The 19,321-nt window shown below is 39.5% G+C and overlaps 1 long non-coding RNA gene across 1 annotated transcript in view; it reads right to left on the bottom strand.

The window, feature by feature from the left end:
* LOC105490912 (uncharacterized) overlaps positions 1-19,321 on the bottom strand; it is an 82,942-nt gene that overhangs the window by 20,027 nt on the left and 43,594 nt on the right. The window lies entirely within an intron of this gene.

Genomic DNA, 19,321 nt, shown 5'->3' with positions numbered 1-19,321 from the left:
AGGAGACTAGAACTAACTTTGGGTTCTAAAGGGGTGCAGGTCAAATAAGGATTCCTTTTTCCCTTCCTTTTTTCTTCCCTCTCTCTCTCCTTCACTTCCTTTCTTTCACTTCACAGATTTCCTGTTTTAAACATAAGCTTTTAAATTTTTTCAACTGAAGTACCAGGAAGTTCCTCCTCTTTGAAACCTAGAGTAATTAATCAATTTGAGGAGAGAAGATAATTCAGCTCATTCCAAATCTGTCTGGAAAATTTGCATTGTCCTACATGGCTATGCATATTACTTTGTGAGAAAAAATGAGGTGGGGTAACCTAATTGCCTTTTATTTAAAAATGAGTTGGCCCACTTTCAAAATATTATTCAAATGTCTCAAGAAACCATTGAGAATAAGAAATAAGCCTCCCTCAAATGGCATGTCAGGAATAGGAAGGTCAATGCATCCTTCACCTCTGAGACTGACACAAATGGCACATACAAGGGCATTTTTCTTTTCTTTTCTTCTCTTTAACTGGTGCAGAGTTTCCAAGTCAGAACTGGTTTGTAAACAACGTAATCCTGAATAATCAACACAGAAGAAAAAGAAGCTGGAGGGCAGATAGATGGGTGGAAGGGTCAGACATTGTCAAATGGTTTTCCTGTCCCTGTGATTCCCTGAGCTCCAAAAGTCTGTTTTTATTAACCCAGTTTCAGTCCAATTATCTTTTTAATTGTTTAAATTTACCCTTGGCTAGGGTATCCAAAAACTTTAATTTCTTTCTAAAATTATCTCTTTTTGTGTCTTTAGAAGCACATGTAGACATGTGACTATGTTAGGAGCAGAGAGAAAGGCAAGATTTGAGTAAGTAGCCTTTAAAAGATCTGCAGGAACATAAAATGTCTGTCTTCAAATGGCCCTAATCTTTTAACCATCACTGAGACCAGCACAAGCAAAGTACAAGTGCCTGACCAGGTGCTCTTAATGGCATGAAAGGCCAGAGCACAACAAGTCAACATGTACCTTACATATGGTCAGACTTTGCATTTGGAAAGAATACTTAGTACCTTTAGTGCCCACTTTTATTGACTCGATTTTTACTTACAAACCTATGCTCATTTTAACAAGTAAAATCATACTAAAATATATAGCAAAAAGATTAATAATCTCTCTCTTCATTGCCTCCACACTCACTCCCAGCCAACACTCCCCAACCCTTCCATTTTCACATCAACACCTTGATTGCCGATTAAGCCGAGAGCTCAAGAGTACCTGTTAGTGTCACGTGGTGCAGGTTGGAATTTAGGGCAGAAGGGAAGCAGTGGCAGGGGCCCTTTCTCCGTGGATGGACAAGCCTGGGCTAAGTACAAATGGACATATGGGACACACTGTGGTGCTATGCTCCACAAGAGGGGCTCTATCTCCCTATGACTCTTCCTTTTTATGGGGCAAGTATTGGGATGCTCTTGCAAATGGCACAAAATAATCTAAACTTGGGTTCCAAGAAGGTGAGCATGGGTGCTAGATGTTTATAGGATTCTAGGACCATGATTTGGATTCTAGCACCTGGTAGCCTTGTGAGAAATTGAGATGGAGTGCAGATCCATCCTTCCCCGTGCAGAGGAGAAGTCCCTGGCCCCAGCTAGTTTGTCTCCAACAACACAAAGTGAGACTTGGGGGCCAAAGATCCAAGAATTCTGCCTGTCTCTCCAGAGTAAATATGTTAAAATATTTATTTGTGTTTATCTACATACGTATATCTATAGTCTATGTATTTGTGGATACATATGTGTATATCTGTGTGTGTATATATCCTCCATATACATCTGTATGGTATACCTATGTGACACACACACAACACAAATAAAAGGTTTTTTAATATTATTAAAACAAGAAAATGGGATCATACTAAACCCATTATTATGCAACCTCTTTTTTCATTTAGTGTATCTTGACTTTCCCTGGTTAAAGTTGAAAAAATACAGGCCATGAAGAGAAAATGAGTCATCTGTCACTAGGAGCTAGTTAGTGACTGGGCAGAATTGAAATCTTTATGCCTTCATCCACTACACTGCCTGCCTTTGCCTCTACCCTCACATGCTTGAGGTGAGTTTCGTAGATTCAAAATCCTTTGCTGATGCAAAGCTTTACAATTCCTGCTCCTCTGCAGAAGTACCTTACTATTCCAGATCCTGCAGGGCCAAAGCATCGGACAAGGAGAGTCTTCCTTTATGCTCCTAACTATCCAAAGGAAGACAAGCCTCAGGAAGCTCCCTGGGCCCGAAAGTGTCAGATGCCCCAGAGGCAGAGTAAATAAGTGATGGAAAGAGGCTGACTCTTTGAAAATTCTGTACTCTCTAATCCTTGTCATGGAGTCTGTATATATCTAATATCTATTTGTTTATCTTAGTGAAAGATAGCATGAACGTCAAAGATCACTACAGAAGATTCATCTGTTCTTTTTTTTTTTTTTTTTTTTTTTGAGACGGAGTCTCGCTCTGTCCCCCAGGCTGGAGTGCAGTAGCCGGATCTCAGCTCACTGCAAGCTCCGCCTCCTGGGTTCCCGCCATTCTCCTGCCTCAGCCTCCTGAGTAGCTGGGACTACAGGCGCCCGCCACCTCGCCCGGCTAATTTTTTGTATTTTTTATTAGAGACGGGGTTTCACCGTGTTAGCCAGGATGGTCTCGATCTCCTGACCTCGTGATCCGCCCGTCTCGGCCTCCCAAAGTGCTGGGATTACAGGCTTGAGCCACCGCGCCCGGCCGATTCATCTGTTCTTGGCACAATGCTATTTCTCAGTTTAGGGGAGTGTTTTCTCCAGGTATATTTTATTATCCAATATAATTTAGACCAAAATTTCAGGGGGAAATTGTCAGACATTACATTGTAATTTCTAGGATAATTTAAGAATAGAGACTATGTAAACCCATAACAAACTCCTGGTGCATATCAGGATTAACATGTATACAAATTCTTCCAAAGAAACTGTCAAATACATTGCAACTATTGAGAAACAGTGTTCTACCAACAACCAGTCTCCCTGCTTCTTCCCTTACCTCCCCTCAATATGTTCTCAACACAGCAGCTGGAGTGATGTTGTTAAAATAGAACGTCATTCTACTCAACCCCAATCTTCCCAAGTAATTCCCATCTGTACTATAACAATCATAAATCTAAGTACTTTGAAGGAAAATAAAACAGGATCAGAGACTGGAGAGTGATAGGAGGTGCCATTTCAGACAGAGTCATAAGAGAAGGCCTCTCTGAATAGGTGACATTGGAGTCTAAATCCAGTGAGGCACTGAGACTTGCGGCTATGTTAGAAGCTGAGGGAAAGCCAAGATTTGAGTGAGTAGTCAATAAATAACACTACCTCAATGGCCCATTATCATTATAGAAATGTACATCTGTGCATTATATAAATATGAATAGATATGAAGGATACAATACAATACTATGGCTAAGTGTCTAGGAAATGAAAATTACTTAGACACTTAGCCATAGTATTGAATCCATCATATCTATTCACCAAAAATTCCATTAAATGAAAACTGTCTCTATAGCAGATGCTGTTGACCCTCATCTCCCTCAGAGTAAATGCTGAAGTATTTTCAATGGCCTAACAGTCCCACCCACTCTTCCCTGCCTCCAACCTGCTCTCTCCCCTCCCCAGCTTCATCTCTGACCCTGTTTCCCATCACACTCTCCCTCTGTCATCCAACTGAGACATTTTGGCCTCCTTGGTGTTCTTGGAATACTCCAGTCATACTCCAACTTCAGAACTTGTATACTTGCATTTTCATTTGCCTAGTGTGCCCATAACCCACATGGCTTTTGTGACTCACTCTTTTGACTTTTCCTTGTCTTCACTCAAAAGTTGTTTTTACCTAAGTCCTTTTCTGGCTAGCCTTTCAAAATTGCAGCCCTACCCATCACACCCTTCATAAATTCCTTACCCACTTTCCCTGCCTTTTCTTCTTCCTTAGAGGTTAACACCATCAGCATACTATATTCATATCTAATTATTTTGTCTCTCCATGAGGGCAGAGATTTTTGTCTGTTTTGCTCCTGCTGTGTTGCCAGCTCCTAGGACAGTGCCAGGCAACATGATATGTACTCTAGAACCACTTGTTGAATGAATAAGTAAATGTTTGACAACTTTACTCAACAAAATGATCAGTTTTTCAACAGTACTTAGCATTCCAGTAGATCACCAGAGTCACAGAAACTCAAAGCCAATTTTTTTCCAGAAAAAAGTATTCCAAGTGACATGAGAGTTAACCCTAGGCTTAGTCTAGGACAGAGCAAATGCACTGTGCATTTCCTATATCAGAGATAGCCAGGATCCAGGGAGGTTTCAGGGTTCAGACATTAAGCCAGCCAAATATTCTAAGGGGGACCAAGACAAGAACAGACAAAGTCCTTGTACTGAGTGGTGCCCAGGTGAAGGGCTGAGTAAGTTTAACTGGGGAGAAATTTCCCCATGAGACTTCTTAGAGGATGGACATCGTTATTGTGTTGGTCCCCAATAGAACCATCTAAAAACTTCCATCGTCGGGGGTTCATACCTGCTCTTTTCTCTTCTTCCTCATGCTTTACAATTAGCATTCCCTCCACTCTGCCTTCTCAGGAAACTTGCTGCCTTTCTTGTAGAAGGGTGGACAGAACCTGTTCGTATTTACTGGAATGTGAATGGAGTAGACCCTGGTAACCCCACTGCTTCACCAGAACCAGATGGGAAATTTGTCTCACCCACCCACTGGGGGAATCTTTTGAGAACCTTCATTCTTCTGTTACCATCCTGTGGCACATCCAACACTCCGTGGTGTTCAATAAATGCTGGCTCATGAGCTAATGATCTGTTATTAATGACTCGGGTCAATATAGAGCTTTTACTCCAGAGTTCTTTGCAAGACTGTGGGCATTGTACCTTGTTGGTAATTAGATTATGCCCTAGGGATCTCTGGATGAAAGGAGGCCTGTCTCAAATGTCATGTTTCAGAATCCTAATTACAAAAATCCATAATTGGCTACCTCCTTAAGAACAAGAATGATGGCTTGTGTGCCCCAAGAAGGATGTGCAAGAGGAACACAAACAAGGAAGTGTTGCTGTAGGGAAATGAGATTTTTAAATGTCCTGGGAAAACTTGGTGCTATAGTGCCCTGGAGTAAACCCTGCAAATATAAAAACCAAACTGGGAAAAGGCTCATCGATGCTTACACAAATGATCTCAGGGAAAGCATTCTAAATCTAATATTGGGTTTCCTGGGATGTCGGGGAAGTTTGAAGATAATCACCTGTGACACTCAGGCTTTCCTTGAGACCCAATCTTAAACAACTGACCTTCGTTCAGAGCTGGATAGATGCCAAAATTGAATGTCCGCTCACTCGGAGCCAAATCCTTTCCTAGCTGTCTCTCAAGTCAGTTGGCAATATTTGCTTTGAGTTCTTTTTCCCACTTACGCATAATTAATTTTGAAGTCTTTCCCCCTTTGGGCTGGAAGTGTTGAGGAAAGCAATGTGTGGTGTTAGGTCCCACGTGACACCTTTTGGTTCATGTGTCTGCTTTGTTTTCCACTTCCTTTGAAGACCTGTCCACTTTATATAGCGAAGAAGTTTACATCAGGGCGAGCCTCAATTCCACAAGCATGTATTGACTAATCGCCATGGGTTGAGTCCTCTGTTAGATGTTGAAGGTGTTGCGGCTAGGGGAGAAGGTGTAGAGCTTACACAGGGAGTGTGTGGCTTCTAATCCTGGCCTCACTACAGCTCAGCAGTGAGAACTTGGGCAAGTTATATACCCACAGTAAGCCTCCATTTCCCCAACTAGAAAACTGAGGTAATAGTTCCAAATTTGAGATAAATTATACTTATAAACAGATTCAAAATCATATATATTTCTACGATTGCATAAAATATAACAGTAAACTGCCTCAAATGCAACATATAAGAAGAAAATAAGTTATCTTTTTTTTCAATGTATTGTTAGTCCTTAATCTCTAGAAGCCTGATTGCTGAGACAGGGAAATAAACCTCATATGCATGAAGCAAGTAGAGAATAGCAGAGGACAAATGACTGGATTCAATAATAGAAGGAAAGAAGGCACAAGTTTCAAAATACATGTGTAAGGTAATAAGTGCTGTGAGCAATAAGAAATCACATCACAATTTCTGCCTAGAGAGTTTTTTCCCATCATCTATCATCCAAGCTTCAGCGCTTATGTAATTAGAAAATGCAGGGTGTTTTGTTCTCTCTTCCGTGAGCATGTCTAATTTAAATTCCATTGCATTCCAGATCACATGAAATCAACATATAAATGAAAAGCTGTTTGCATTTCTGAGATGAGATGGAACTTTTGACTTTTCTACTTGAAGAAACAGTATCACTGTCACTCTGCTAAAAAACCCAGAAGAAAAGCATTTTTTTTCTCCTCTCATTGACTATAAAATCAAAAATGCAGGGAAAATCATGCCCCAAGTTTGATTGAGGGATAGTTCTGATTTGTTACTAAAATTGCTATCAGTAGTTAAAATAATGTATATGTATGTATATATGAGCAATATGTATGTATAATAATGTACATGTATCTGTACATAAGTAACATACATACATAACAGTAATATGTATTTGTAATAGTAACATATAAGTAATAATGTATATATAATAGTAATATGTATATGTATGCCTATGTAATAGTATGATTATGTAGCAGTCATCATCAATGACCAATCTATTTAAACTCCACACTATAACTTTCTGCACATGTGAGATCTCTTAAGGTCAATGACCCTCTAATGTAAAAATAGCATGTGTGGGAAGGGGAACATCACACACCGGGGCCTTTCGTGGGGTGGGGGGAGGAGGCAGGGATGGCATTAGGAGATATACCTAATGTAAATGACGAGTTAATGGTTGCAGCACACCATCATGGCACATGTATACATATGTAACAAACATGCACGTTGTACACACGTACCCTAGAACTTAAAGTATAATAATTTTTTTAAAAATAGCATGTGTGAGGCCCCACCTGTGGTTGTTCAGAGCTCCAGGAAACAGGTGGCATGTGAGTGAAATCAAGATATTTAAGGTACCAGTTGTCTTCCATAAAGTGAACATTTTTAGTTTTCTGACTTGAAGATGTGGATATTTTCAACCTTTTAATTCTAGGCTGCCTTACTCTCGTCTCCTTGGCGCAGCACACGCCCCATGAATAAGCCCTGTTTCGTCCAAGAAAAGCAGCCTTTGACCATCCACGTCCTCATATCTCACCTGGGACAAACCAGCTGGCCTATCTTTGACTGACTTCAACACATCAAAATGTGCACAATGGCCATTTTACTGAAAGTCCTAAAACTTTCATTAAAAAACTGATTCAAACTTAATAACACTACCCTACCTGAGGTAAACTCTTAAAACCAGTTTCTGGTCAATGAGATGCCTGTGTCAAATGATTGTGTAATCACATTCTTTCCATATCCTGCAAACATAGCTTGATAAGTTTAATTAATGATCATTTTGAATTTTTTTTTTTTTTTTTGAGATGGAGTCTCGCTCTGTCGCCCAGGCTGGAGTGCAGTGGTGCGATCTCCGCTCACTGCAAGCTCTGCCTCCTGGGTTCACACCATTCTCCTGCCTCAGCCTCCCGAGTAGCTGGGACTACAGGCGCCCGCCACCTCGCCTGGCTAATTTTTGTATTTTTAGTAGAGATGGGGTCATTTTGAATTCTTTTATGCAGACAGGTTTTTTATTTTTTCTAAAGCATTTATGATGCCAGGATTTTTATTTTATTTTATTTTACTTTTATTTTATTTTGTTTTATTTGAGACAGGGTCTTGCTCTATTGTGCAAACAGTGGTGTGATCACAGCTCCCTGGCGCCTCGACCTTCCAGGCTGGAGTGATCCTCCTGCCTCAGCCTCCCAAGTAGCTGGGCCTACAGGCATACGCCACCATGCCTGGCTAATTTTTTGTATTTTTTTGTAGAGACAGGATTTTGTCATGTTGTCTAGGCTGATCTAAAACTCCCGGGCTCAAGCTATCCACCCACCTCGGCCTCCGAAAGTGCTGGGATCACAGTCATGAGCCACCGCGCCTGGCCCAATGCCAGGATTTTAAATAGGAATTTTCCCTTCCAGGCAGCCTTGACTAATCATACATTTTTTTTTTCCTTCTAAGATGAGCTTATGTTGGCTGTGATCTCAATCCCACTGATACAGTGCTCCTTTTTTAAGGACATAGATTAATTGGAGGTGGGGAAAAGTGCTGATATTTTAAGGAAAAACATTTTCTTTTTATGTAATTACTGAGTAATTTGGAAGGCATTGTAGAAATCATCCAGGTCTCTGTAAAATCCAGGAGCTAGATTGAATTTCCTTTGTGTTTCCTCCAGCTTTAGTGTTCTATGAATCTATCATCCACTCAACTGTGAATTCCTGCCGAACAGTCACCAGGTCTTAGGCGTCTTTGTACTTCCAAAGCCCCTTACAAGGCCTGGTACACAGTAGGGCCTCATTACTTGTTTGTTAATGGATGAATAAATCATCCTATATGCTTTGTATGCTTCATTTCAATTCTTTCTGAGTATAGCAAGAATCATAGGTTGCCATTCATGGCTCACGATTCTGTTCTTCAGCATCACAAAATCATACTGGGAAAATTTCCCTGTTTCAGGTTTTATTATGTGGCTATAGGGTACAAACACATACCAGTTATCATGCTAGTGATGTGTCGAGGTGGATCCATTTATTCACTCATTTAATAAATATTTACAGAACACCTATTGGGTAGTTGTATTGCAATGCTGAACTAGACCAAGTTCCCTATATCAAGGAACTTGTCTAATAAAGAAGACAGACAAGTAAACATAAAACAGTATGAGTGCTATAAAGGATAAGTACAACAAGCTGTGGGAAGAGAAGAGTAGCTGACCTGGTCCGAGGAATTCAGGAAATGTTTCCCAAAGGAAGTAGTAGATTCAAACCTTAAAGCTAAGAGACAGGTGGGTGAAACTGGGCAGAGGGCCAGACGGCATAAAGGGCAGTGAGAATTTCAGGTCTCAGAATGGATGTTTATTTAGAAGGCAATAAAGGACCCGTGGGAGAGGCCAAGCTGGGGATGCAATTTGTGTTTTAGAAAGACCTTTCTAACGGCAGCTAGAAAAGTAGAAAGGGGCAGGACCAGAGGCCAGGAGAAGTCTAAGAAGACTTTCAGAGTGGCACTGGCAGCAGACATAAAGAGAATTAGATGAATTCTGGATATATTAAGGAAGAAAGTGAATGGATATATATGGTGGGGAAATGATGCAGGAAAGAAGACGTAAATTCTGATAGCTGCTTTAAGAAATTAAGTGGATGGTTGTGTCATCTAGTAGGATAAGAAACACCTTCTAAAGCAGTAGCACTTTGGGAAGGAAGGAAAGCAATGATAAATTCTGCAGAGTTGCTACATGATATCCAAGATGAGCTGCCTAACAATGCTATGGTCTGAATGTTTGTATTCCTCAAAATTCACATGTTGAAGCCTAATTCCCAATATGATGCTATTTGAAGGTGAGGCCTTTCAAAGATAATTAGGTCATGAAGGGAGAGCCCTCATTAATGAGACTGGTGTCCCTATAAGAAGAAACACAGATGCCAGCCATGATGGCTCACATTGTAATCCCAGCACTTTGGGAGGCTAAGATGTGATGATCATTTAATGCCGGGAGTTTGTGATCAGCCTGGCAATATAGGGAGACCTCATCTCTACAAATAACAATTTCAAAAAATTAGCCAGGTATGGTGGCGCATGGTCATGTCCCAGCTACTTAGGAAGCTGAAGCAGGAGGATCATCTGAGCCTGACAGTTCAAGGCTGCAGTGAGCCATGATTACACCACTGCACTCCAACCTGGGCAACAGAGCAAGACCCTGTCTCAGAAAAAAAAAGAAAAGAAAAGAAAAAGAGAGAGAGAGAGACAAGACAGATGATCTCTGTCCCCACCATGTGATGATACAACAGGAAGGTGATCATCTGCAAGCCAGGAGACAGGTCCTAACAGCACCGAATAGACTGTCACAGTGATCTTGGACTTCCCAGTACCCAGAACTGTGAGAAACAAATTTAAATTGTTTAAGCCATCTACTCTATGACATTTTTGTTATAGTAACCCAAACTAAGACAAAGAGTTATTTGATTATGTAAATCTGCATCTCATGAAAGAGTTTTGCATTGAAATTATATAATTGACAGTCATCAATATATAGATAGATACTGAAACTATTAAAATGAATGTCCTGAGGGAAAGAAAGTGGCAGGAAAATATTAAGAAATGCCAATCTTTAAGAGACATTCAAATACTTTGCTTACTAATTAATATCACCTGCTCAGTCTCCATTCCTAAGGATCATATACACTCTAGGTCATAGGGATTGACTATGGCTCGAATGTGACCCCCAAAGTTCACCTGCTGGTAACTTGATCCCTAGTGTGGAGATGTTGAGAGGGGAGATCTTTAAGAGGTGATTAGGTCATGAGGCTCCACCCTCATGAATTTTTTAATGCCATTCTCATGAGAGTGGGTTTGGTATCACAGTAGTGGATTCCTTATGAAATGATGAGTTTGACCCCTTTCCCTATCTCTTGCCATCTCTTTGCCCTCTGCCATGGAATGACATAGCAAGAAGACCCTTGCCAAATTCTGGCCCCTCAGTCTTGGACTTCATAGCCTCCAGAACTGTGAGCCACTGAATTTTTGTTCATTATAAATTGCCCAGTCTGTGGTATTCGGTTACAGCAGGAAAAAACATACAAGGATAGAATCTAATAAGGCACTTTCTATGGTGATCCTACCTAGAAGCTCTGTGGAGAAACAGATCCAGCCCTAAGTCACTTAAGAATGTCTTACATACATTCTCAATTACTCAGTTGAAATGATTTACAAATTTTGCTTTGTCATATGGGTGTAGAGAAGAGGAAGAGAGTTAATTATTAAACATGTGGGTGCCTAAGACATGTTCCTAAGCTTCCTCAAGAATATCTTTATAGATTACATTGAGCATAACAGACAGGAGGTCCATGAAAACACGTCTGGAATACAGATGCCTTGTATTTGTTACTAAGCTGTAATTAAGGGAACCCAGCGCAATGCTTTGCTTTCACCATGTCGTCAAATCATACACACACAGAACTTCATCAAGAGGGAGGAGCAGGTGTAGCAGATGGCAGCCATGATGGTATCAGCAAGAGCGATAGCTGCCAAGAAAAAATTTTTAAAAAGCACTTAAATTCCTGATAACAAACTGAAATCAAGAGCTTTTGGCGTAATACTTGAGTCATATTTGTATGATGTCTCAGCTGGTCATAAATGCTGCTTTCAGAAGTATTTCTGTAAATAGGGTTAGTCAAATATATAACTAAGCAAATAAAAGCTCTTTTTATAATTTTATAAAACCCTGGAGACATTGTAGTTATTTTTTATGTTGTTTTGTTTTGTTTCACATAATCTGGAGTGTCCCAGAGCTATTTAAGATCTCATCTGTTGAAACCCTCCAAGTTTGTCGTCAACCTTAGAACAAATATTTTGATTTACTGAGGAACTTAAATCAGATAAGAGATTCTGGGGGATGTAGAATCATCCAAAAATTGTTATCTTAAGAGATTTAGTGATTTCCTTAGCCATGCATCTTCCACAAGCTGCATGTTTTAAAAAGCTAACTTTCTACTAGCACTGTAGTTCTGAGGGTATAACAAATCCCTAAGATTTGACATCTTGGTAAAAATAGACATGTGGATTAATGGCAGATAACAGAGTCCCCAAAATAGAATAACACATCCTGCTTTAAAATTTCTCAAAGTTTTGAACTCTTTGAATTTTAGCAGGAATCCAGATATTATACATTGGCCCAAGGTAATTTTGTAAACAATTTTTAACATAAACAAAAATGTAGCTCACAGCAGCCTTGAACTGCTGGGCTCAAGTGATCCTCCCACTCCTGCCTCCGGAGTAGCTGGAGATACAGGCAAGCATGGCCACACTCAGCTAATTTTTTTTTTTTTTTTTTTTTTGGTAGAGACAAGGTATTGTTGTGTTGCCCGGTCTAGTTGCAAACTTCAAACTGGCCTCAAGCAATCCTTTCACCTTGGCCTCCCAAAGTTCTAGGATTGCAGGTATAATTTCCCACATCCAGCTCCACTTTTTAAATAGCAGCTTTGTTGATAATGAATTCATATAGTATACAACTTACTCAATTTAATGTTTTTTAATATAGAGTTGTGCAACCCTCACCACAACAAATTTAGGAACTTAGAAATTTAGGAATTTCTAAAATATTTTAAATTTTAGAGATTACTTTTTTCTTTTTCTTTTTGAATTTGTAAAACATTTACATGATTCCAAATTCACTACCATATGACACGCAAACATTCATCAACTGATGAATGGATAAACATAATGCGGTATAGTCTTACAGTGCAATACTATTTGGCAAGGTAAAATAATTTAAATTATATAGAGTGTGTTCTCCACAATAGAATCAAACTAGAAATCAATAACAGAATAATAGCAGAAAGATCTCCAAACATCTAAATGCTATACAACACACTTCTAAATAATACTTGCATGAAAGAGGAATTCTCAAGAGAATTTTTTTTAATTCAACCGAATAAAAATAAAAATACAATATATCAAAATGTGTAAGATACAATTAAAGCAATGCTGAGAGGGAAATTTATAGACTAAATCCCTACATCAGCAAAGAGGAAAATCTCAAAATATACATTAGGAAACAGAAAAATCTCTAAGCTACCTCCTCAAGACCTAGAAAAATAAGGCAGACAACTCTGGGAATGAGAACCTGCAAAATGAGGAATGGTTAGAGAAAGACACATTCCTTACCAGATTGATTTTAAGTGAAGCAGAAAAAAAGAAATCCACAGATTTACTTGTGCAGCTAATTATAATTCAACATTATTTAAGCCCTTAATGGCCCAAAATTAATATATTAAAAATTTTCCCCAAAATTCAAAAGACCTAGGGAAAAATAAAAAACAAAATAAACCCAAAGCAACGACTGGGCGCGGTGGCTCACACCTGTAATCCCAGAATTTTGGGAGGCCAAGGCAGGCGGATCCCTTGAAGTCAGGAGTTTGAGACCAGCCTGGCCAACAGGGTGAAACTCCGTCTCTACTAAAAATACAAAAGCTAGTTGGGCTAGTCGAGGTGTTGTGGCATGCACCTGTAATCCCAGCTACTCGGGAGGCTGAGGCAAGAGAATCACTTGAACCCATGAGGCAGAGGTTACAGTGAGCTGAGATCATGCCACTGCACTCCAGCCTGGGCGACAGATCAAGACTTCGTCTCAAAAAAATAAAAATTAAAATAAATAAATAAATAAACCCAAAGCAAGCAGAAAGGAGATAATAAAGATAAGAACAGAAATCTGTGAAATTAAAAACAAAACAAAAAAATACAGAAAATCAATGAAACAAAGAGCTGGTTCTTTGAGGAGATCAATAAAATTGACAATCCTCTAGCGAGACCAGCAAAGAAACAGAGAGAAAGGATACAAATTACCAACATCAGGAATGAAACAAGGATGTGAATACAGACCCTTCAGACATCAAAAGAATAACCAGGAAATACTACAGACAACTCTACCCATATAAATTTGACAATTTAGATGAAATGGACCATTGAATAACACAAACTACCCTAACTACCCCAATACAAAATAGAGAACTTAAACAGCCCTGTAACTATTAAGAAAATTAAATTTTAATTATCTCCCCCCAAAAACTCCACATTCACTGAAAAATTCTACCAAACATTTAAAGATTTGACATGAATTCTATACAATCTCATTTAAAACTAAAAGAGGAAACACTTCCCAATTTATTTCATAAAACTAGTATTACCTGATAGCAAAAGAAGACAAAAACAGTATTAAACAGAACACTACAAATCAATTACCTTATTAATACAGACACAAAACTCTTTATGAAAACATTAGCAACTAGAACATAGCAATGCGTAAAAAGAATTATACATCATGACCAATTGGAGTTTACTCAAGGGGTGTAAGGCTGGTTCCACGTTGGAAAATCCATTAATATAATATCATATTAACAGGTTAAGCAAGAAAAATAGCATGATCATATCAATTGATTCAGAAAACACACTTCACAATCATTTAACACCCTCAGAAAAATAAGAGTAGAGGGAAACCTTTTCTTTTTTTTTTTTTTGTTTTTGTTTTTTTTTTTTGTTTTTTTGTTTTTTGAGACTGAGTCTCGCTCTGTCGCCCAGGCTGGAGTGCAGTGGCGCGATCTCGGCTCACTGCAAGCTCCGCCTCCCGGGTTTACGCCATTCTCCTGCCTCAGCCTCCTGAGTAGCTGGGACTACAGGCGCCCGCCACCGCGCCCGGCTAATTTTTTGTATTTTTAGTAGAGACGGGGTTTCACCGTGGTCTCGATCTCCTGACCTTGTGATCCGCCCGCCTCGGCGTCCCAAAGTTCTGGGATTACAGGCGTGAGCCACCGCGCCCGGCGAGGGAAACCTTTTCAACTTGATAAAGAGCATCTACAAAAACTACACTTGGTCGGGCACAGTGGCTCATGCTTCTAATCCCAGTACTTTGGGAAGCCAAGGCAGGAGGATCACTCTCTGAGGCCAGGAGTTCAAGACCAGCCTGGCCAACATGGTAAAACCCCATCTCTACTAAAAACACAACAAAAATTAGCCAGATGTGGTGGCAGGCACCTGTACTCCCAGTTACTCTGGAGGCTGAGGCAGGAGAATTGCTTGAATCCAGGAAGTGGGGACCGCAGTGAGCCAAGATCTTGCCACTGCACTCCAACCTGGGCAACAAGAGTGAAACTCTGTGTCAAGAAAAAAAGAAAAAGAAAAAGAAAAAGAAAAAAAAACCTACACTTAACATTATACTTAATGTGAATGACTGAATGCTTTCTGCCTGTGACAGGGAACAAGGCAAGAATTTTGTCTGTTCTCACCTCACTTATTTGATATAGCTCTAGCCAAAGGTAATAAAAGGTATACAGATTAGAAAGGAAGAAATAAAACAGCTCGTATTTGCAGATGACATGATGGTCTATGTAGAAAAATCCCAAGGAATCTATACACACAAAAAGTCCTCCTTAAATTAATATGTGAGTTCAGCAGCATCATAGGATACAAAATAAAGATACAAAAATCAATTATACACGTGGATACCGTTTTTAAAATACAGTACCGTTGACAATTGCTCTTCCAAAATAAAATGCTTAGGTATAAATCTAACAGACAAGATAAGACTTGTATGCTGAAAACTACAAAATGCTAATGAAAGAAATCAAAGATTATCTAAATAAATGGAGAGACATATCATGTTCATGTATTGAAAGCCTCAACATAGAGACGTCGCTTCTCCCCACTTGATAAAAAGGTAGAAAATTGATATACAAATAGCAAATCCTATCAATAACCTAACCAGATTTTTTTAATATAGAGAAAACTGTTTTAAAATGTATGGAAAGGCAAAGAAATTAGACTAGAACAATTTTGAAAAAGGAGAATAAAGTGGGAAATAATCAGTCTACCCAGTTTCAAGACATTATATAAAAACAGTAATCAAACCTGTGTAGTAATGGCAGAGATAGAGACACATGTATCAATGGGCCAGAAAAAGGCACTCATAAAAAGACCTAAATAAATATGCCTGGTTGATTTCTGACAAAAGTAAAAACGCAATTCAATAGAGGAAAGATAGGCTTTTAAAAATAACTTTTGATTTCAGAATAATTTTTGAGTTATAGAAAACTTGTGAAGATAGGACAGAGAGTTTCTATATATCTCATTTACTAATTTCCTCTGTTATTGACACCTTACATTAGTATGGTACATTTCTTACAATTAATAAGCCAATACTAAAACATTATTATTAGCCAGGCACAGTGACTTATGCCTGTAATCCCTGCACTTTGAGAGACGAAGGTGGGAGAACTGATTGAGGCCAGGAGTTCAAGACCAGCCTGGGCAATATGGCAAGGTTCTGTCTCTGCGAAAGCCATTATTTTATAAAAGTTTGCCAGGTGTGGTAACACACACTTGCAGTCCCAGATGCTCAGGAGGCTGAGGTGGGAGGATCACTTGAGCCCAGGAGTTTGAGGCATGGGGTGGGAATGGGAAGTGACTGTAAGTGAGGGCAAAGTTTCTTTTTGGGCTGATGAAAATGTTCTAAAATTAGATTGTAGTGATGGTCATATAACTTTATAAGTCTACTAAAAAGTCACTGAATTGGCCACGCATGGTGGCTCACACCTGTAATCCCAATGCTTTAAAAAGCCAAGGCAAGAGGATTGCTTGAGGCTAAGAGTTCAAGACCAGCCTGGGCAACATAGTGAGCCCTCATCTCTACAAAAAAAAAAAAATCAAAATTAGCCTGGCGTGGTGGTGCACGCTTGTATTACCAGCTGCTCTGGAGGCTGTGGCAGGAGGATCACTTGAGCCCAGAAGCTCGAGGCTGCAGTGAGCTATGATCACATCACCACACTCCATTGGGCAACATCCTGTCTCTAAAAAGTAAATAAATAAAAATAAAAAGCACTGAATTGTAAACTTTAAATGGGTGAATTATTCACCAAATAGCTACTTTTATAAACAAACTATAAACAGAGAAGTCTCTCTTCTATTCCTGTCCTAGACCCCGTTCTCTCCCATCCCCACAGAAAATCATTTTTATTAGTTTTTGACTTGCCCTACCAATTTTACTTTGGCAAATGTAAGCAAGTACACGTATATTAAGTGATTTTATAATTTTGCCTAAAATACTGGCAATCGACTAAAAGCAGGTCTATCTAATTGAGAGGTAAGAAGGAACTCCCTTTAAACCTTTTAAAGATTCTAAAAGGACACTTCTTGGGCTCCACAAAAGTTTTAAAGTTTTTAACATTAGTTTCAGTGTGTCCGATTACTTCTGAAAACATATGGCTTTTGGCCAGGTGTGGTGGCTCATGCCTGTAATACCAGCACTTTGGGAGGCCAAGGCAGGCGGATCACCTGAGGTCGGGAGTTCAAGACCAGCCTGGCCAACATGGTGAAACTGTGTCTCTACTAAAAATACAAAAATTAGCCGGGCATGGTGGTGCATGCCTCTAATCTCAGCTACTCAGGAGGCTGAGGCAGGAGAATTGCCTGAACCCAGAAGGTGGAGGTTGCTGTGAGCTGAGATCATGCCACTGCACTCCAGCCTGGGTGACAAAGACACACACACAAAAAATAAATAAAAATACAGCTTTTATTAATTTGAGTGAAGGGGTTCACAAATTAAGAACAAGAAGAAGGAGAGAGAATAGAGATGACAAAATTGCCTTGTGGGAGACCCAGACAGATACAATTAGCAACAGTTGGGAGGGAAGGTTGTAAATGAAAGGGGCTTGAAAGAGAGGCTGTATGTGTCTGTGTGTGTGTGTGTGTGTGTGTGTGTGTGTGTGTGTGTGTGTGTGTATCTGTGTGTGTGTTGTGTCTATCCATCTGTGTAAGAATGACATTATCTTTAGAAGCTTTTGCTCAGCTGTTCATGATGAGCATCAGAAAGTCTGGTGTATACCAAGTTCTTCACGCTAATGAGAGAGGAAGAAAGAAAGAAGGAAAAGGAAGGAAGAAGTCATGCATTTGCCAGTTTCCCATATTGGCCACTAGATGGCAACACCAACCCAAGACAGTCCTGAGCTGAGAGAAAAGGGTTGTATAGAAATAAGTACACAATTAGTTTGAATAGCTTATTCCTATATACCACAGTTTTCAGTCAAGTATTCTTACCTCAGGAAGGGCATGTATACGTTTACACATGTTTAAATGTACATGTGCATCTAAGAATACAAGCCAGGCAGGCAGACAGAATGAAAAATCTCCACAGTGGTTGCTGACATTTTTTGCACTCACTAAATCTTACATATAAGGAATTTCTTGACATAAAAATGGGTTAGGTCTCAAAAGTGAGAAATGGTATGGCCTTTACCATTTACCATCTTCAGACCATAAAACCTCTTTAAACTGCAACTTTACTGTCAGCAACTTAGAACCTAAACACAACGTTTCAAAACGTTTCCATGGAGAAGGTTTTGATTTCAACTTAGTATGCCAAGAGACCATCTTCTTGTCTTCCCACTCTTTAGGTGGTGGAAATTTCTTCAGCTGTAAGCCAGACTGGCAACTTGTAGCCCAATGGGTGTCAAGGATAAAAGGTGTGGTAAACTCCTTATTCCCTTGTTATTGAGGTGGGACCATCGGCTTCCATTTTCAGGGGCGTTTCCATAAAGATTTTCATCTTCTCCTGCGCCCCAGACATCAGAAGAATTTATGTGACCCCAAGACCACCTTGAAACCATATAACCAGTTTATGGTTTCCTAAAAGCTTTTTGTTTGGTTAAGTTTGCTTTTACTGTTAATCACAACAAGAATCAGGAAGTGGGTAAAAATACCAAAGAGAAAGTTGAAAAGTTTCAAACAACTCCACAATAAATAGTGGCACAATGAGAGTTGTCCCTGAAATTCATTGGAATGTAAATAAAAGCCTTAATCATTCTCACTGCTCAACAACCACAGTTTCACTTTGTTCTTCCTGGCTCTGCCAACCCTCAGAAACTCTCAGTCAGGAGGATTGTTCTCTCGGCTTTCCTCCAAGAGATTTCTCAATGCCATTGCCTCCCATTTTTTCTTACCTCCTTTTATTTAATATTTACGGGAAAAGCTGTTGATACATGTGGAATGTTTGAGGATACAAAATGAATTAAATGAGATTTAATGACATTCAGAAGAAAACCCAGATTTTCCACCCAAGTTTTTCTTCCTCAAAAAGAAAGGCCATTGTGTGCTCTTTCTTACTAGAGCAGGGGATGAAGAGTCCATCGCAAAGTGAAGACTTGGTCCAAAGCTGACCATGCTACAGGCTAGAGATGCGGGCAGTCACAGGAAGGGGATGGCGTGATGTCTAATATATACTGCACATTCCATATGTCCTATAGTATGCCATTCAAGATCTGCATAGTCAAGAAACATTTTCCAATTTAAATTAATTAATGCTGATCTAGTTTGAATTAGTAGAGAGAAAAAAAAGTCTAAATTAAATATACCATCAAAGCCTGGGCAACACAACAAGATCTCGTCTCCACAAAAAATAAAGAAATAAAATAAAATAAAAAATTAACCAGGCATGGTGGCACATGTCTGTTGTCCCAGCTACTTGGAAGGCTGAGGCAGGAGGATTGCTTGAACCCAGGAAGTCAAGGCTGCAGTAAGCTGTGATCATGTCACTGCATACCAGCAGAGGTGACAGAGAAAGATCCTGTCTGTAAAAAATAAATAAATAC

Source organism: Macaca nemestrina, chromosome 5, assembly GCF_043159975.1.
Source record: "Macaca nemestrina isolate mMacNem1 chromosome 5, mMacNem.hap1, whole genome shotgun sequence".
NCBI lineage: Eukaryota > Metazoa > Chordata > Mammalia > Primates > Cercopithecidae > Macaca > Macaca nemestrina.
This window is presented reverse-complemented; position numbering and strand designations above follow the sequence as displayed.